The sequence below is a fragment of the Macrobrachium rosenbergii genome, chromosome 45, assembly GCF_040412425.1.
Source record: "Macrobrachium rosenbergii isolate ZJJX-2024 chromosome 45, ASM4041242v1, whole genome shotgun sequence".
Taxonomy (NCBI): Eukaryota; Metazoa; Arthropoda; class Malacostraca; order Decapoda; family Palaemonidae; genus Macrobrachium; species Macrobrachium rosenbergii.
Genome location: NC_089785.1, coordinates 11606634 through 11625781, shown reverse-complemented (window position 1 = coordinate 11625781; position 19148 = coordinate 11606634).

Sequence of the window (19148 nt, the reverse complement as noted above, 5' to 3'; positions counted from 1 at the left end):
AGCTGACACAGCTCCTCCACAGCCACAGGTACAACCAAGCCCTTGCAAGGTACAAGGTCAGATGCCAGATGAAGCACGGTCCGTCGGGCAGCGTACTCCTAAAGGCTCCCTGGGTTCATCGGAAACTCCACTCTCCCGGGTTAGTCAGGAAACGCACACACTACCCAGACAAAATTATATGGAGCCGTGATCAGCAAGGTGATAAGTCTCACCAAGACGAGTTCTTTAGAGAAAGAGAAACCTCCAAAGCACACGGAGGAGGCAAAGGGCGACGTCCCCAAAAAAAAATCACAGGCAGGCAGCTGGAGGGTCAAGCGTAAGCTGTAAACAGTCCCGAACTGTCCTTCAAAAACAGCCAAAGGCCAAAAGCCACGTCGTTCAACATCACTCCCGGAAATAAAAAAACAAGTGTTAAACACAGCACTGACACTTAAACACTTAGCGGGGAGGAAGAGTCAAAACACCACTGCACTAATTTACTGCACAAAATACTGCACTACTGGCTTAAACTAAACTTTACAAAAACAAAAAGTTAACCTTGATACAAAATCCTTAAAATTAACTTAAAAACTAACTTTAAATTCATACAGAAAACTTGTTCTTACAGATGCAAAATCTTTAAAGTTCAAAACTTTTACGTTAAATTTTCTCCCTAAGCTGATAATTATGCTTATAGAAAATAATGAATAGTTAATATTTAATATTAAGAGATTGCCTCTTCATTGTTTATTTATGTAAACTAATAATTACACCTTGTTTTGATGTAAAAAATAGGATTTCATGAAAATATGCAATATTTTATTTTTATTTATTTATTTTATTAATTTGGTTTAATTAATTAATTTTTTTATTTAATATATTTTATTTAATTTATTTAATTCTTGAAATTTATTTATTTAATTTATTTATTTAATTTAAAGTATTTATTTTATTTATTTAATTGTGAAAAAGCGACACTACCATTATTCTTCAATTATGCATATAGAAAATAATGAATAGTTAATATTTAATGTTAAGAAATTGCCTCTTCATTGTTTATTTATGTAAAGTAATAATTACACCTTGTTTTGATATCAAAAATATGATTTCATGAAAATATGCATTATTTTTGAAAACATTGGAAACTTAGCCTTAGCGTTCTGTTTAAGAAATGGCCATCCATTTATTTTTGTAACTACAAGTGGAGTCACGTATTGTGCTGAGCGGGTTAATTACATTTAGTCGTGCAAAAGACACTCCACTTTGACTAAAATCTGCTTTGACCTTTGCAGGTCCAGCTGAAAAATAGGAAAAAAAGACGATGGAATTGAAAAAACCATGTTTGGACTGAAAGATGTTTGGACTGAAAGTTTTTATTATTATTATTATTATTATTATTATTATTATTATTATTATTATTATTATTATTATTATTATTATTATTATTATTATACATACTTTGGCCTCTTTTAATCGTTTTAGTATTTGTAAAATCTGTGTGCCATTTTGCATAACTTAGTAATTGACATGATGTGCAGACTTTTAGCTGAAAAGTTAATGCTTTCAGATCGAACTAAATTCCACATAAAGGTTTCACAAGTTTTAGCTTTCTCTTTACAAAAGAGAGAGAGAGAGAGAGAGATTAAGCATAGCGCTAATCAAGAAAAATATTAAGAGCACACTCCACTATAATTGATATTTAGCTCAAATATTCACTAGCGTTAGTAATAAAATAAAGCGTACAATATTCCACAATGACGTCATTCCACCATTATGCTGAATATTATAACAAGTCGCAGAATAAAAATGTGAGTCAGGGTGAAGTTTAACGCTATTTAACTTGCATGTTTATGGGCTTATGGACTCCTCAGAAATGCAGGAGAATGGAGACGGAAAAGGGATAAGTTTTAAAATGGAGTAAAAGACGAGAGATTCGATCTCCGGGGAAATTTGCGTCAGGTGTGGGTCGTCCTTTCCTGGTCAAGGACCTCTTTTGCACTTTAAAGCTTTAAGCTTTGGTCTGTTCAGAGGACCTCAGGTCGGGTCTTATGAGTTGCTAAATCCATGAATTTAGTTCTGTTCCCTCTGAGGAATAAGATATAAGAAGCATAAAATGTGAAACATAATCTATAAATGAAAAAAAAATACGAAATAATCTGAGTGTCATTTTGAAACCTTACCACGTACACGGAGTGACACTTCCCGTTTTCTTCCTCCTTTTCTTCTTGTTTGATTTCAGAACGCTTCTCTCTCCCTCATTTGATTCCTGCTCCGTTGCCACCTCTGTATTTACTCCGAATTTGGCTCCTAATCCAGATTTATTTACATGCTCGGTGGTTACAGAGTAAATTACGATAATGATTTGGTGATATAATTATAAATCAAACAGGACTCGTTTGAACGTTTCCCCAATAGGGCAGAGGGAGCTGTGAGTTATTTCTCTTACGAATAGCAGACAAATACAATATAGATAACGAATAATATATATAAATATTTAGATACAAGAAAAAACCGTTCATTAAAAAAAAGGAAATAACGGAATCTTCCGCAATGACCAGATAGCTTTAGGGATAATACGAACCCAACGCAGGAGAGAATTCCTGTGTTATCATAGCATTCATAAGTGACCAAAGAGAACGGTTCTTTCAGTAAACGATTAATATTTTTGGAGTAAATGAAAATATTAGTTTTCCATAAAATGGACACATGTCCTTATTCAATCCTAAATGCTGAATGGCAACGATATAAATGAAGGAAGGATTCACTCAGGACTGTTCAGTTTGATGTGTTTTTATTCTATTCAATATATATATATATATATATATATATATATATATATATATATATATATATATATATATATATATATACATACACATACATACATACATACATACATACATACATACATACATATGCTACCAAGAATCACAATCTTTACATTTCCCAACTGATCTGAACACACACGTCTTTGCCTTCGTAATTTTCCGTGAGATCATTAAACACATTTGGTACTACTTTAACAATTACTCTATCCCTATTTATAAAATGAACTCCTACAATCGAGTTATGAACCAATTTCATGTTTGAAGATAACATTCTACTACCAGCATCCATAGAAGGGTATGCAGAAAACTGCCACCCAAAGGAGCCATTTCTCCTAAATGGTGTTGAGTACGACGTCATACTGTTACACTGAAACTAGTCACTGAAGGACTCAATAGATGGCAGCACCGCGTAGCGCAGTCTCCCCGCCTAGGCAGAGTTCGGGGGGGGGGAGGGGCCACCATTCAAAATAAGAGAACTTAACGAAGTTTTCAAGGTTTATATATAACTGCTCTGTCACTTAAACCACATTCACTATGCTTACTTCAGCATCTACAGCACATATTCACCGATCCATCACAACATTTTCTCGGCGAAACTGCGTCTATAATCCCAGAAATAAGCAAAAATGAGCAGGAGCAGCAAGAAAGTTGTTTACCTTATGGCTTCTTCTTCCCCAGTCTACTAGCAAAAATTAGGTAGGATTATAAAATATACAGTTGCAATTTCACCTTTATCCGATGCTTTGATAAAAAGTTGTTGCCGGAAAACCGTGTTTCGTCGGCTGTGAATCCCTTGGTAGGATAGGTAGATCGTTATGGTTGAGACCCGCCCTACTCTTGAAAAATCTTCATCTCTAATATTGCTTTTGCATCGTACAACATGGCTTCTGATGTTAGAAGCTTTTGGGTTCCATAACTTGCATCCTGTACGGTAGCTTAAGCCTTTATGAGAGTTAATATGTACCCTCAACAGCCTCCCCGTACATCCCACGTATGTTCCGTGGTTACATCGCGGACAAGTGTATTTATGTACAATTGTGGATGTGAAGACGATCCTTGATTGTAAAAAATAAACCAATGGTTAGAGGATTCTTTGGTATTAATTTAACATTTAAAGCAGGAAACATTTTCTGAATTAGGGAATTGCAGTTCTTACGAAAGTGGCCGTCGTGTGGTAAGGGAAAACTCGCATCAAATTTCATTTTTGGGGCGGTCAGCACTGGTAAGGATACTCTCTTACTCCGCATTTCTCCAAGTTGTTTGTAAAAAAGATTAATTGGATAATAATTTTGTTTAAGTGGAGGGTACGAATTGACTCTCATAGAGGCTTAAGCTACCGTCCTGGATGATGCAAGTTGTCGAATGCAGAGGCCTCTAACATCAGAAGCCATGCTGTAGGGTGCAAAAGCAATATCAGAGATGAAGGTTTTTCAATAGTAGGGAGGGTCTCAACCATCACGATCTAACTATCCTAGAGTCTATTATAAAGAGAATTACTGTTCCCTCGTTAAATACGCACTTGTCGTCAACTCAGTTATATGTTGCCTAGCGTTTCCTTTATGCTTATTTCCTGTTTTCTCTTTGTATTATTCCTTCGTTTCGCTTGGTGAATCTGTCTTGGTTTCGCTTGGTGAATCTGTCTTGGTTCCCTTGACCTATATCTTTTGTGGTACTTTTTTTGCTCTCTTGTTTCATGTTCATTTATATACCTAATTTTAATGCTACATTGCCATTTTTTCGTGAATTTTAAATATTTTCATCTTTTTTTATTTTTTAACACGGTGATTCTATCAGTCGCGCAAATTAATTTCTTCTTTAGCCTTGAAAATGTGACATGTGTCATGAACGTCGGCAATAAACTTATAAGAATGGAGGTCTTCGTTTCCCTTGTCCCTTGAGGGTGTCTATATTTTGGACGTGGCTTCCCCTTCTGTGTATATATATATATATATATATATATATATATATATATATATATATATATATATATATATATATATATATATATGTATTATATATACATGTATATACATATATATACATATATATATATATATATATATATATATATATATACAGAAGGGGAAGCCACATCCAAAATATACACACCCTCAAGGGACAAGGGAAATGTTAACAATGCATTTGGTTACGAGGATGCTAAAACAACGAAATGCAGGATGTTTTACCTTTAATCTCAAGCAGTATCATGCAGACTGCATACAACAGAATAAAAGATTGCAAAGTTTTTCAAATAACAGCTAAGATTGAGCAGATATATATAACCATTTTAATGCATACAAAGTTCATTACATTTGTGGTTGGTTGTCAGGTGAGGAATGGCCATCTAGGATTTGCTTAGGTACTGGGTAGATCAAGGGTAGGCAAAGCACATTAAACAATGACTCCCGAGTTTCTTTGCTTATTCTTTTAAATCTGCTGCTAACGTCTCGTGTAGTGTTTTTGCCAAGCTATGTATTATTCGAATCTTCTTATATCCCTGAGAGAAGATAAGATGATGTTCAGTAAGCTCCACATCAAAGGATGAAGAGTTGCATCTTCAGGAATGAAGCAATGTTAAGGTTTTCAACTTGTACCAGGGAGTAAATGGCACAACGCCCTGGAAAAAACGGGTTTAAGGACTAGCTTCTACAAACGACGCCTCTTTCTCCACGCGCAGTATCTCTCTCTCTCTCTCTCTCTCTCTCTCTCTCTCTCTCTCTCTCTCCCTCTCTCTTTTGTACTTGTAAGCCAAAATGTGTTCAGCCCTTTCTTTCAACTGGTTTTTAATGATGAATTTTCTCAGCTTACTCATTATATTTACATTGATTTATTTTTGCTGTCTTTTTCCACTAAGGATAACAAACAATTCATATCAGCTTTATGCCCCATTTAATTTTCACGATTGTTACCATCATTAGGATAATATATATATATATATATATTATATATATATATATATATATATATATATATATATATATATATATATATATATATATATATAATATATATATATATATATATATATATATATATATATATATATATATATATATATATATATATATATATATATATATACTGTATCTCTCTCTCTCTCTCTCTCTCTCTCTCTCTCTCTCTCTCTCTCTCTCTCTCTCTCTCTTCTCTCTTCTTCTTCTTCTTCTTCTTCTTCTTCTTCTTCTTCTTTTTAAATTGAGTTTGACTGCAGACAAAATTGCGCCGGAGGTATTCCAAAGGCTGATGATTCTCATGAGATATGAGATATCTAACTACAAGAAAAAAGCTCCGGTTTGAGAAACAAAGTTTTAGGTAGAAAGGAAATTCCACTGAATGCAATGAATCTTTTTTTTAATGAAATCTATACAATTTTTTTTTCTTATGAAAGGGCTGTAGAAAGTACAAGGAAAATTCATGTACGATCATTTTTACTTGCGGCTGTTATACTGTAAAATAGGGTTTTACTGTGAATGTCTGAGAGTAAGGCTTCAACTTCGCTTTCCCTTTTCTTGGCTAAAACTTGCGCATGTAATTTTATAAGCTTGTGCTTTTAGATTCATGTACTGTCTTTTTGACTTTAGTTAAAACGGGAGAAAGAAAGCACAAAACCATCTCTTCGTGTTATGTCGTCAACAACGTTTCATTGGTATAAAGTGGTTCGGATTCCACAATAAGCTGTAAGTCCCGTTGCTAGGTAACCAATTGGTTCTAAGCCACGTAAAATAAGTCTAATCCTTCGGGCCAGCCCTAGGAGAGCTGTTAATCAGCTCAGTGGTCTGGTTAAACTAAGGTATACTTACTTATTTGATGTTGACCCAAACGGAAAATAACTGTTCAAAAGACAGGAAACTAAATATAAAATATAAATCATTTCACTGAAGATATGATTTCTATTTTTTCAACGCTGGACCTTACATACTAAAAGACACTTTCACTAGTAATCGTGTATTTAGGTAAAATTATATAAATTTACTTAATCACATCTCCAAGAAAATGTATCTTGACATAATTCGTTTTCAACTCTAGAGATTCTATGGTAAGGACGCCAAGGAGGACAAGGCTTCCCAAATAAGGCTTGGACACTGTACCAGAAATGGTTCTGACTTCCCTCTCAAAGTGAACAAACTTCTGCCAAAGTGGCACCTTAGATTTTTGCGAATTAATGAAACACATTACATGCAAGCGTGTATATGGGGTATGGTCCGATAATCTTTAAGGTAGTATTTTACATAGAATACCCTTTCTTAGTCATTTTATTTATTTCCAAGCCGACACAGCTCCTAAACCTGACAGAATCCTCTTCAAACCCCAAAACGTTGCTGGGAGATTTATCCTGAAAGCTATGAACGAGATGAATTTTTCTTCCTTATACTAAAGAGAACAAAGATATATTTTCTCTGTAGATGATAAGTTCCCAGTTTCCGTATTAAAGGCATCAGTGAGGAATGGGGAGATAAAAAGCGAGTGCCTGAAAGGTTGAGATAAGGACGGGAAGGGAATGCGGGATCAGAAGAAAAATCTGCAGATGATTACGGGTGATAAGTGAGAGATAAGGCGGGTAATTGACAGACGATTCCACTTGGGACCTGGAAAAGGAAAGATTCCTGATAAACCGGAATGCCTAGTTTCCTTCAGATATTCTCTTAAAATGTTCTTCACTGGTTTAATGAACTAGAACCCATAACTAAATAAAACAGGTTTCTGTTCGTACATCATGACTGTATTTCGAGTGCAATCCATTATAAAAGAGACTTGAATGCATCTTTATATCGGATATCTGTCTGCACCGATGGAATATTGGAACGAAACTCGTCCCCTGCCTGCTCTTAATTAAGCAGCGTCAGATCCCGAGTTTTCTTTCCCAAATGTCAGGAGAGAGAAGAAAATTGATGGACTCCTTTCCCTGGCTTTGATGGATGAACCAGTCACTTTTCTTTCGGTGGTGAAATAGTGGAATGATGTTCCCGAACGGCATAGCAATAGGAACATATGTTGTCATCACCAACAATAATTTAGGCTTTCAAGGGAAGAACTCCGGGTAAGGAGAGACGTAATCCTTTTTCGATATAATGAAATTTAACGGCAAAAATAAAGTGCATAGGTCTTCATGATTTTCAGAATTATTCGGGACCGATAATACAGAAATGAAAACACCATATATTTTAGACGTCAACCAAATGGTATTTTTTGTTTGCATGGCAGATAAATATCGAATGAATATGAAGGCTTTTCTTCAAACATTTTTACCCAAAATAACAGAAAACAATTCATCATCATCATCATCATCAAGATTTTGTTTAAAACTTAAAAATGAAAACAATAAAGAAATCCCAACAACATTAACTTTCATAACTGTCCTCAAAACAAAATCCTTTTAAAATACAAGGTAATGCAAATGAGAGACAAGAAAACATGAACAAAATTTCTTTTTAAGATTTTGTCTAAATTGTTCCCAAATATAGATATACTGGTGCACCAGTTTCTCTTAGAAACGGAATAGGGGTTATGTAGCCCATTCTTCCCACCTCTCTCTCTCTCTCTCTCTCTCTCTCTCTCTCTCTCTCTCTCTCTCTCTCTCTCTCTCTCTCTCACACACAGACACACACACAGAGACACACACCCACACAGTAAACATTAGGAAGATATATTTTTTTATCGTGCCTTAAAACGACAAAGGATCACATTAAAAAAAAAGAAATAGAATCAAAGACGGATTTCGTCCCTTTCTAGATGGAGTTTTAGTAGAATAACATCACTACTATCATTCCAAGAAAAACATATTTCCTTCTTCTTCTCTCCGGTGCTGCTTTCGAACGATGTTCGAGAATTCGAAAGACGAACCGCTCCTGATCCATTGCCATGCTGGGCTTTGAGGTCCATGTACAGTACAGTACAGTACCTGTGAGTGCGCGTGCGTGACCGGAATTCAGTGATCTCCACACTCTATTTCATCATCGTTTTGTCTGAACTTTTCGTACTGCGTGGAAATTTCGATGTAATCAGCGAGATTGCAGTGTCACGATAATGCAAATTCAGACAGCGCATTTCCATTTGCAGCGTCGGTCCCTCGATTAAACTTTTATATATACTTGTTGACGTGACTGGAATAAAATGTTTCAATTATTTACTCTCTTTGCATATTTTTATCATCAGCATACTCATATACGAAAAAGCATTTACCTACGCTAGATATATATTGTATATATATATATATGTATATATATATATATATATATATATATATATATATATATATATATATATATATATATATATATATATATATATATATATATATATATATATATATATATATACATACGCATATATAATATAAATATATATATATATATTATACTGTATATATATATATATATATATATATATATATATATATATATATAATATATAATATATATATATATATATATATATATATATATATATATATATATATATATATATATATATATATATATATATATATATATATATATATATATATATATATATATATATATATATATATATATATATATATATGTTTGGCGTATGTGAATGCATTTTTCATATATAGTAATGATAGCAATATGTTTAGAGCGTCAAAATGGAAAACCTATGAAAGACGTATTAACGACCAGAAAAAAAACAGAGTTTGGAAAACGCAAAAAACGGATGGATAAAACCCCTTGTGACTAAAACGAACTGGAGAGTCACTCAACCCCCTGCAACAAGGCCATCCATCCCTGCAGGGGATAATGCGTCGAAAAAACGTGCAGAATGTTTCCTGTTGCATTCCCGAATTTGTCCCGTTGCATTCACGTTTGCGGGGAGGACAGCCTGTCTCACCCTGTGAAATATTTATGTAGTCCCCATTCAACAAAAAATGTTGGACACTTCTATCATCATTCTTTGTAAAGTATTTTGCAGCAAAATACTAACACTATCTGGATATTCAGATGCATCTGGGAACGGCGTAGAAACAGCAGAAATTCTAGACATTCAGTAATAGGAGTAAATTTACAAGGAGGGAAAATAGAGGAGGAAAAACAGGAGTAAAGAGAAGAATGAGCATCTAAGGTAAATCAAAGACGAGAGAGAGAGAAGAGAGAGAGAGAGAGAAGAGAGAGAGAGAGAGACGTCAATACGTGGAAAGATTGCGGTTCACGAGTTTTTTTTTTTTTAAGATTCATCGTTGTATTTTGTATCATTGATATAGAAAGAGCCCAAATAGGACATTTTTGCGGTCCTCCGACAAAAAACAATAAATGTAAGATTTACAGGAGGTCCTGTGATAGGAAAAGGAAAGAGGTGAAGAGACGAAGATGCCATGAAAATTTCCCTTGAAATCCATTCTGCCTCTTTTACTGCCAGATTCCAACTTATTCCTTTTCAAGGCTTCCACACACCCATCAATACGTCAAATAATATGGGAATCATTATTTTGTATTTCTTTGTTGTTCTCTGTTTCTGCTTCTTTTCTTTTTCTCAGTTTTGCATATTTTTGAGGTACGCTTCATATGTTAATGTTCTTGGTGGTTTATTCCTTATAAATAATCATTAATAATAATAAATATGACCAGCATGGCAGTAATCATGGTTTCTAAAATTTTACCAGCAACGTTATCATTTTGATTGACAGCATTCCTTTCTTGCGGAACATGAACAAGAAAGCCTTCCTAATCTTTTCTGATTCTTTTGAGAGTTGATTGAAAACTGCGTTGTACCATTTCCCAATAAGAATAGTGAAATGAGAAAATAAATTGTCCATAAAAGATGGTGGACGACGTTCGACTTTATGTATGAAATTTTTTATTTTTTTGTTTTTGACTGCTGCCTTCAACACATTAGCATTTGTAGGTAAACAAGTTATGAAGATGATTTTATCCCTTCATGAGTTCTTAATATGTTAAAGTCGTACTTGGGCTTCAGGTATTTCTCGTTATAATAAGATTAAAGATTTTGTTTCCGTTGGGAGGTCCACATTTTTTATAAAGGTTAGGATAAAAGAAAGAGAGAGGGGGGACCTTTTGTAGTTATGCCTCTAATGCCTCAATTATAAACCAACAGCTCCACTCTATTTGCACCAAGAACCGCCATATCCTTTAATCCCTCTAATGCTGAGGATTTTCTTACCATAAATCCCTTAAAGAAACGTCCAAACTTTCCACAGCTTAAAAACGTTTTAGGCGCCCCATTACTTTTCCCGCTTTTTCAGATTTCTTTCAGTCGCCTTCTTACCAGAAATGGCCATTAAGGAATTTCTGGAGGTTCTTTACCCCTACTTGCCACAAATATGAATTCTGTTCAGATATTACAATCTTGCATAGCGGAGTTGAAGCTTCAGTAAAAGTGGTGGTTCCACTTAATTTCATCATTTCATTTCTTGATTTTTGATATCTACAGCATATGCGGTGAGTTTTGAGAAGCCTGACTTCACACTTTAATTATCTTCAATGGAATGGTCACGTTTGAGTTGATAGATTATAAACCCAAAGAAAACGGTTGAAGGAAATATTCTTAAAAGTGTTTGAAATGTTTGAAGTTGCTGCCTGTTATTATATACAGATTATATAAGGTGGTATCCAGGGTGCGATTTATCACATTAATTCAACGTCTTTAGTTCATTCTTTAGTTTTAACACTTTAAGGGACCCTGTGACTTATGACCCCTATGTATTTATTTATTTTTTTTTTTCATTTAATCCGAATTAAATAATTTCAGTTTGTTGATTATACATTAAAATTGCAGAAAAATAGTTATTTAGCTGATATAAAAATCAAATTTTTTTAAAAATAAAAAAACCAACAAATTAGGAAAATTATACATTTTTTAAACTGCTAAGGATATTTTATTTCAAAATCAATCTCATTTTTGTAGGTAATTTTGAAAACTGTACACTTTCAAGTTTATTAAATGGGCTAAATTATCCAATTACACATATTCTCAGCTGTTGGTACTAATTGATTAGGCGGACTAATACAGACATAGAAAAAATTTAAAGTTAAGTATTGAAAATTCATAACAAAATATGTAATGTAAACATAGCTTTAACTAGGCCCCAAAAGAAACTAAAACCTTTCAGAAACAAATAACAAAGAGAAATGGGCCTCTGGGTTCAAAATCAACGGAGCCTTAGAAATCTGAAGTTGTAAAACTTGACTTTTGAGAAAAGGACACCTGAAGTCTGACGGTTTTTAGGTGAAGTTTTGGCAGTATTTGGAGACACCTCTGGTTAATTATCCAGCTCTAGCACCATAATCAGGATGTTTTACTAGTTTCACTTATTTGGCACTAGAAATATTCAGACCACCTGCCATGAAAAGAGATTTACGAACGACGCTGTTTTTTCTTTAGCAGAATTTCCACTGGATGATCTTCGTTTAGCTTCAGCTTCGAGCTTTTCCTTGTTGGCCTGGCCTCCTATGTAAGCCACTTTGCGGTTATTTTTTAGTTTATTTTTTTTTTTATCTCTGCATATTCACAATGCCGTATTTGATGATATAGTATATTCTCAGCAACAGTAGCAAGGGAAATAAAGAAATAACTTTTTTATGGACCAGGGTCCTTCCAGCCACTTGTAAACAAAATATTGTGACGTCACTGAATAGAGATGAATTACCAATCATAGAAAATGGGTATGAAACATTTCGAGGACAAATGCCCTGCAGCAGGGTTAGCCTCTCGAACAAAAGTATTAAAAAAAAAATGTTCCAGTCATCCATCTTTTGACAGGTGTCGATTGGCATTTAAATGCCGTGGTGATTAAACTTGAGCTCTTGCAAACACGCCAAAATACATAAAAACCAGTCGAAAAATAACCATAGAACCTTATAGGATCATTTTCTAGTTTCGTGCATGGAGTTATAAATACCTAAAAATAAAAAGTCTGGGGTCCCATAACATAACTAGTACAAAAATGACTGTAATAAAGGAGATGGTTGAAACGGGAAGTCCCGACCACGTTTTCTTGAGCTTCAACTTTAGTTGTACCGCCCCTGATCTCAGACAAAGTTATCATCATTCTGCTTACTTATACAAATGTTTGGCCAGTAGTAAACGATGGCAAGTCTAAAATCACTGGGTTTACAACTTGTATGCTGTCCTTGTAACAAAGGAACAATTGTATAGATACACGTCTGATTTTTATATAGCACGCTCTTTGATTCACATGCCAAATTCATTCACAGTTTTTATTATAAGAATAACATTATGAAAAGATTATTTCCTTAAGGACAAAGGTCAATAGCTTGGTGACCTGATTTCCCTTTCTTAACCCAGCAGGAAGCATAAGAGAATGAGGACTGACACGAAGGGAGGAGGAACTTAATTTAGGAAGAAGTGTTAGCCTTATGTGTCCATTTAAGGAGGAAATGTTATTTTTGGGTCCGTCCACACTGCAGTAAAGCCATGTCGTGAACGCGCATCAGCCACTTTATCACATACATATCACAAACAGGTTGAAAACAAGTCAGCAGCCGTAAGTGGAGAACGAATCTTGAGCCAATGCTGGATAATCGTACGAGGTGCTGGTTACCACTACCAGTAGGTCGTTCACTTGTTTCCAACCTGTTTGTGATGATTATCATACTGGTCAGCGCTTTCAAATGGCAACGCTAAAGCATTTAGTCATCCCAGTAACACTCATATATCACTAGAAAATGGTCTCCAGATTCCGTTTCGGTCTCTAAATCCGACAGCGGCATGTGACTGATGACGTAAACATCAGCCAAAGACCGGCCGTTGAATGCCCTGATTCGAAGTTCCGCTTTGCGGTCATGGGAAGCGTTTGTGGATGCAGACGTTTCAAAAGAATATCTCCCGTTGGCCTGTAATTGTACATCGTGGTTAGCTTGATGATGTTTTATTTGTCTTTTAAATGGAACAACGTTGCTACTAGGTGGTTTCCCTCACAAATCCCGCTCTTCAGAATGTTGTTCATCCTAATTCGTGAGCAGTACAACGTTGTTGTGCTGTTAATGTGGTGGCTACTTTTACGGAGATATTGGAGTGCTGTTCATTGGCTCGCTTGAATGGGAAAATAATATTCTCGTTTACACATACTGTAAGATCTAGAAAATTTCATATACCCTATGGTGCGTTATATTATTGACATGACCTCCCCCATCCTCTCTCTCTCTCTCTCTCTCTCTCTCTCTCTCTCTCTCTCTCTCTCTCTCTCTCTCTCTCTCTCTCTCTCTCTCTCTCTATATATATATATATATATATATATATATATATATATATATATATATATATATATATATAAACGAATCCCTCAGGAAAATGACAGGCAGAAGTTCAGTACCAAGCGCTTTAACGTTTATTAACGCGTCGTCAGGGCATGAATGAGACACAGATATGAAGAAGGTTACAAAGTAAACAAAAGAACAAGAATACCAGATGGTCAGTTTTTCAAAGGGTAATAAGCAGAGAAAGATAATCCAGGATAATCCGGGACCGAGCTGTCACAAACTGAACCCAAGACCAAACAAAAAGAAATACTAAAGTTTAGGCTTAAAAAATCCAAAAACATGCATAACCTTGGATACCAGATGGTTAGTTGCAGGGGGTAAAAAACAAAAGGTTAATCCACGGCAAATCCGGGATCAATCGGTCACAAACTAATCCAAATATATACTTAACCATAAGGAAAACGGAAACTTACCCATTCACATTGCAGAAACATGGATAAAAATAAATATTAATTTTGCATATATTTATCAACAACTTTTCTAATTATGAAGGCATCAAGTTTAAACCAACCAAGACTTAAATTTAGAACACTTTCATTATTTGACTTAATAAAACAAGATTCGATTATATTCCTTTTAACTGTGTCATTATACGGGACTAAAGGTCTTGCTTTACTCCAGTTAATAGGATGATCTAAATCTCTCATATGTACGAATAATGCATTCGATATTTGGCCCGTTCTCACGGAATATTGGTGTTGTTTGATTCATTGCGAAAGTGATTTTCCAGTTTGTCCATAACATATTTTATCACATTTTTTACAAGGAATTTCATAGATGCAGCCAGAAACATCTTTAGGAGAATTATTTTATCACTAAACTCTTAACATTAAAATTACTGAAAACAACATTTACGTTGAAAAGCTTTAAAATTCTAGGAATTTGTAAAAACCTTTCATCATACGGTAATTTGAGAATATTACTCTTGCTAAATTCAAGTTTGTTATTAGTTAAATAAAATTTTTCCTGGCTCTTTTCTATGCTACATCTACAAAGGCCCTTAGGTATTTATGTTTCAAAGCAATATCATAAATAGTTTTGACTAGGCATCAATGAACTGCGGGCTACAAACACGTAAATCCCTTAAGAACATTCCAGAAAAGACAGAGAATTAAACATTTTGATGGTGATTGGAATAATAATGAACTAAAGAGGCAATGTTAGTTGATTTTCGAATGACTGAAAAGGTGAAATTTCTATGTGCAGTTCAGTTTTGTATCGTATCCATAAGATCCAGACTTTTAACAGATAAACAGAAGTTTGTTCAACCTCAAGTCTAAACAAAATATAGAAAATAGACCGATATACACTAAACCTGCAGGAAGACCAAAACCCAGGTCTTCTGTATAGACCGAATTCAGTTGCCCAGCGACAAACTGCCAAAGCTGAAACATTCTATGCAGGCTCTCGATGTCGCTGTGGTCGCTAGGGCACAACACGACCAGATAAAGGCAACCAATCTCTCACAACAGTCTCCCCAGGGTCTCTTCTCCAGCCTTTTACAGCCAATTCCAAACATATTCTTTTTCATACTCCATTCTCTTAGACACTTGGGGCTTCCACGAACCCATAAACGGCATGTTATAAAATATCAGACATTTCACGCTTTTCAACTTTCTTGGTCAGGATGGGGGAATAGACGCGTGATGCGAGTGTTATCACGTCGTTCAGGCTCATTACCCCCTTTGTGTTTCTCGACTATGGTTGCGTATTGCATGTGTCACTTTAATTATAAGAGTTTTTATTCGTCTTTCTGGAGTGTTAACCTTAAAATGTGCATAATCTCTCTCTCTCTCTCTGTATATATATATATATATATATATATATATATATATATATATATATATATATATATATATACACACACATCTATATATATATATATATATATATATATATATATATATATATATATATATATATATATATTTTAAATTGTTATATATTTTAAATTTTATATTTGAAATTATTTGACTTATTTTATATTTTTAGATTTGGCCTTTGATGAAAAACCTTGGAATGTTTTTAATGAGAAAACTGATATTTTCATACTTTTTTGTAGCAGAAGAAAATTAATATCGATTCAGAAGCTTTGTGGAAAAATAAGTCTCTAAAAAGATAAGCTCTCGCTCTTCCAAGGATTTCAACCAACATTATGAAACGCAATGAGTTAACAAACTTTTTTTTTCTGGGTTAAAAATTCTTGAATGAGGAAATGCAGATGAAAGTTATTAACCTAATGTAGTATAGCAAAGTTTCTTACATTTTGTGTTCATTTCATACAGTACAGGTACACAAGTTGAGGAAAAAACAGCTTACCCAATCAGTATTTGGTAACGATAAGTGTGAAACTTGCATATATAGATTTTTTTTTTTTTTTCGGCTATATCTTTGCTGCTGTTTCATGTATGGAAAATTAATAATTATTGATATATATATATATATATATATATATATATATATATATATATATATATATATATATATATATATATATATATATATATATATATATATATATATATATATATATATATATATATATATATATATATATATATATATATATATATATATATATTATATTATATATATATATATATATATATATATATATATATATATATATATACTGTATGTCTACATATTATATATATATATATATATATATATATGTGTGTGTGTATATATATATATATAAAATTTGTCTACGTATGTATGTGTGCATACAGGTGTTTACCCCTCGATTCATTCATCTCGTGAACATGAATTAATGCGACAGTTATTCCTTTTTCATAGTTGAACAACTGCTTAGTTTTTCTGCCAACTTTTGAATATTTTAATCTTTGTACCACATTAGGAAAACAAGTTATGCAGAGAACGCCATGCTTTAAATATTTCTCTCTGAAAAATACTTTAAACCTTGTTTCCAGTGGGATTTCCACAATGCAGGGTTGAAGGATTTAGACAAATAGAGAGAGAGAGAATACCATTGCCGTCATTTCGCTTGGACGTTGTGTGTGTGTGTGAGAGAGTAATAAAAAAATTGTAGCTTTGTCTCTGAGGCTGTAATTATGAACATTTTTTCCCTCTGTAGTTGCGATCTTAAAAGAACCGCTCTGGAGGGCTTCTGAAATGTCTTTTCCACGAAGTATAAATTTCGTTCGGGTAGGAAGTCTCGCCTTTGTATTGCTGGTTATGTGGCAGTCGTAGTTTTAACCTCATTTTACAGTCAGTAGAAGATTTACCTTCATTTTGATGTACTGTGTATTCGCAAATAGAATGTTTCGGAAAATATCGTTTAAGATATTCCTAGAAATGATCGTTTCTTGCTTGCCACCTCAAGTGAGTATTGTAAAGTAAAGAATAAAACAAAATTGAATAGCCAATTCTTTGCCGTTATTTCAAAGTTTTCAAAAATTTTGGAGCATTGTATATTTACAACACACAAATGAGCTGAGCAATGCATTTGAACATGACGCTTCTCTCACCCTTGATGACAAACTGTTATCATATATTCCAGAATTAAGTTTACTGTTGGGTTTTTGCTTAATATATTGCATACGGCGGATGCTCTGGTAGAAAATAATATAGGATGTAAACAACACCAAGTAATGCACTGTAATTGTCAAAGGGACGTCTAGACAAAGGTGTTATTTCCCCAGTGACTTTTTCTTCGGCAGGAGCCTCGTAAACAGGCAAAAGTAGTAGTGAAGAACGCGCAAAGTAGTTAGTGAAGAACGCGAAAAGTAGTTAGTGAAGAACGCGATATACAGGGAAATATTCTACTGTATATATCGTAGAACTGTACAGATATAGTTCGAAGTTACGAAGAACTTTAAGACTCAGTCATGAAACAATGAAAGAGCACAGGAGAGAGAACCTTACCGAAAGGAGTGGAACAATAATAGAAAGAAAATGGATTTGATATTATATGACACGAAAGAAGAAACCTTTGTTCACTAAAACCAAATTTTTTATGCTGACAATAATTGCTCCTTTCTTGGATGAAATTAAAGTAGCAACAGAAACAATGTTTAAAGTTTTGTCTTAATTGAATTTGTTTCCGAAGTCTCTTTTGCCCGACTTCGTCTCTCTCTCTCTCTCTCTCTCTCTCTCTCTCTCTCTCTCTCTCTCTCTCTCTCTCTCTCTCTCTCTCTCTCTCTCTCCCCTTCAAAGAATCTTTCATCTGAGCCAGCGCCCTCTTGACTTAATGGCTCAAGATTCAGTGAAATTAGATCCAGCTCTTTTGTTTTTTGTGCAGGGTCGTAATGAACAGTGTGTTAATGTGCCAATACAAATGGCACTGATTAAAATATAAGGCTTATCATAACTTTGTTTCAGGTTGGAACTCGCTAAATTGGGAAATGATGCTGTCCTTATATCAATGGTCATCTACGATCTGTACTAATGACTAGTGTAATTATATTGAATCTTAGGAGCATAGGCATTTCATTCACTTGTTTTAATGATTGATACCCTCCAAAACTAGCGTTTTAATTGTTTTAAAGCTGTAACAAAAACATTTGAGATTCCCAGAATAGTTATTTATTGTTTACGCATTTCCACTTTTGCTAAGTTTGGGATAATGCTAAGCTTGCACTATAACGTTAATTATAATTATTATACATTTTCCGGTGCATACATTCCTACAACCTTGGAAATTTTAGATGTTGAGCTGAACTTCTTTTCAGTTTTAAAAGACTGTTTGGTTTCCGAAATATGAGTAAATATATTTATACAGTATAGAAAAATAATCAAACTCTGAATTCTTGTACTTTATCATGTTGAGTGAATCCTGTCCTAAGTTCTAAGGTGCAATTCAGGTTTAGGCCTACATATGAGAAATGTGAACTTCCAAATCAGTGGAACTGATGTCTGTTTCTGTTTCAACAAAGGAAAATTACAATAAAAAAAAGGCAAAAGTAATTGAGGTGAACAGATTTTCCGAAGATATCTGAGTAAAATTTGAATAGAAATTCAGGATAACCCAATAAAGTAATCCTAAATTCACGGATCCTTTGACTTAAACGAATAACGCTAGTCCTTCCAGCGTTTGGTTACAGAATCAGGGCCGATGTTCAGT